Genomic DNA, 2,284 nt, shown 5'->3' on the forward strand with positions numbered 1-2,284 from the left:
GAGAATATGGAAGAAGTGATAGAATGCCACTTTTGAGATTGGGTTTCTAAAAAGCTATGGCTTCCATCTTGGGCACCCTCTCAGGTTGTCCTCTTGCTCATTCAGCTGCCACGTTGTGAGCTGACGTACAGAGAGCCCCCTACAGAAAGGAACTGAGGGAAGCCTTCCAGCCAACACCCAGTGAGCAACTTGGGCCCTCAGTCCAAGAGCCTGTGTGGACCTGAATCCATAAGCAGGTCCTTCAGCCCAAAGAGCCCTCCAGCAACACCACAGCTCTGAATGACAACAGGACTGTGACCTCATGAGGATCTTTGACTCAGAAGCGCTCATCTGGAATGCACAAAGAATTCTGATCCGTAGAAACTGTGAGGCCATACACATATATTGCTCTAAGTGTAAGTTTTGGGGTAATTTGTTACACAGCAAGAGATAACTAATACATAGTCTGGGGCACAATACCATGATCAGAGATACAGAGTATTTCAACTGTGTGATACCAGGTTTCCCCAGAATCTTTTATCCTACAAACATTTTCATATGGCAGCATGAAAAACTAAAATATTGTCCCAGCCAATAATTCTAAATATTTTCTCCACTAAAAGCTTTTTATTAGTTACCAAAAATACCGAAATTACCTACTTACTATGTTCGTTGTTATTCATAAATAATTCCACCCATCCTTCAACAAAAGTATGGACGAACAGTGGACTATACCAAAGGCAACCCGCTGTAGGGGGAAGTGAGAACTTACAAACTGAATAACCAGAAAAGTTGGCACATCTGATTCAGATAATGACTAAATAATGCAATTGGACAGCATTAGAGAAGGTAATGCAGAAACAATAAGACAAGAATGTGTGTGTGTTGGGGGGGCAGTTCCAGTGTGTATCTCTTGAATGAATACATTTCTAATGTGAATATTATTTCAATCTTCCAGTTCAATAATTTTTAAAAATTAAGAAGTTTGTTTTAAGTGCAAAATTAGAGGAATAGAGTCCATAGAATAAAAGAACCTTAGAAATCAGTTAGTCTATTTTCAAAATATTTTTTACTCCAGAAGCTTCTTACAGATATAAAATCTTAGGTAGGACTCTAATAGGTGAAATAGAAGATACGGTATTTTGTTAGCATAAATTTTACATATTCAAATATATAACATTTACTCAAAAATAAATCATTGTGAATAATAATATAAATATAAAATTTAGGAATTGAGACAAGAATATCAGGTGCAGTCTTCTGATATTGACCCTCCACCCCATCTCAGTGTAGCTGTATGGTATTAAAATAATCATAATCCACAGAAACAAATAGTCCTTTTTTTTTTATGCCTGTAGCATCTGGTCTTCCTAGGTGGTCTCCCATCCAAGTACTAACCAGACCCACCCCTGCTTAACTTCCAAGATCAGCCGGGATCAGGCGTGTTCAGGGTGGCATGGCCATAGGCAAAAACAAATAGTTCTGAATGGTAAAAGTTTTCAAGAAAGCTTTCTAGGATTCACATTAATTAGGCTAATTCAGAAACTTGACAGAGTAATAGTAAGGCAAGTTTTATTTAACAATATCATATAAGTGCTATTATGTCTTAATTGACAGTTCTTAAATTTGAAGACAGTTGATCAAATATCTCAGCCAATTTCAATTATCACTGGGCAGAAAAGACTTTGCAAGCATAACCTTGAACAACATAAAACTATATTAATAATACAGTAATACATAGTTCTTTGTTAGATAGTAATTTGAAGTTTCTGAACAGTTTAATTTCTTTTGTTTTGGAAGCTGAGTCCAAACGAGCTTTCAGTTTCATTGCTGACATTGTAACTGTAACTTTAGGCATGGTAGTATGGGGGCCTTACATTGCCAAATTTAGTTCTTTAAAAATATTAGAAGATATGCAAAGAAGCACAATCATGCTATATTTGAGTGTTTTATCTAAAGATGTTTGTATTACACAGCAGTAATTTTCTGTCTCATTCGAAGTATTTATGCTGATGCCTTGTCTCAGCGTAATCAGTGAACTTCAATATGATAAGTAAGTCCTGGAATCTACCGCATTTATCATTGTCAACAACTGAAAAGTTTGTAATGAAAAGACAATCCTTTAATAAAGTTGTCAGTATGTATGACATTATCCAACACTGAAAACACAGTTGCCTTTTATATAACAGCCAGGCCTTGTTATGCAAATATACCACTTGTACACATATTGGAAATGATTTTTATGTGAATGGGTTTTCTACCACTGCTATCACTCATGATACAGACATTGCTGCATTTTTATAAG

At 36.0% G+C, this 2,284-nt stretch overlaps 1 pseudogene; it reads right to left on the reverse strand.

Annotated features, from left to right (window-relative positions):
- Window positions 1–1,328: 1,328 nt before the first annotated feature.
- Window positions 1,329–1,447, reverse strand: LOC111745667 (annotated as a pseudogene).
- Window positions 1,448–2,284: the final 837 nt, after the last annotated feature.

Source organism: Pteropus vampyrus, unplaced genomic scaffold (assembly GCF_000151845.1).
Source record: "Pteropus vampyrus isolate Shadow unplaced genomic scaffold, Pvam_2.0 Scaffold160, whole genome shotgun sequence".
Lineage (NCBI taxonomy): Eukaryota > Metazoa > Chordata > Mammalia > Chiroptera > Pteropodidae > Pteropus > Pteropus vampyrus.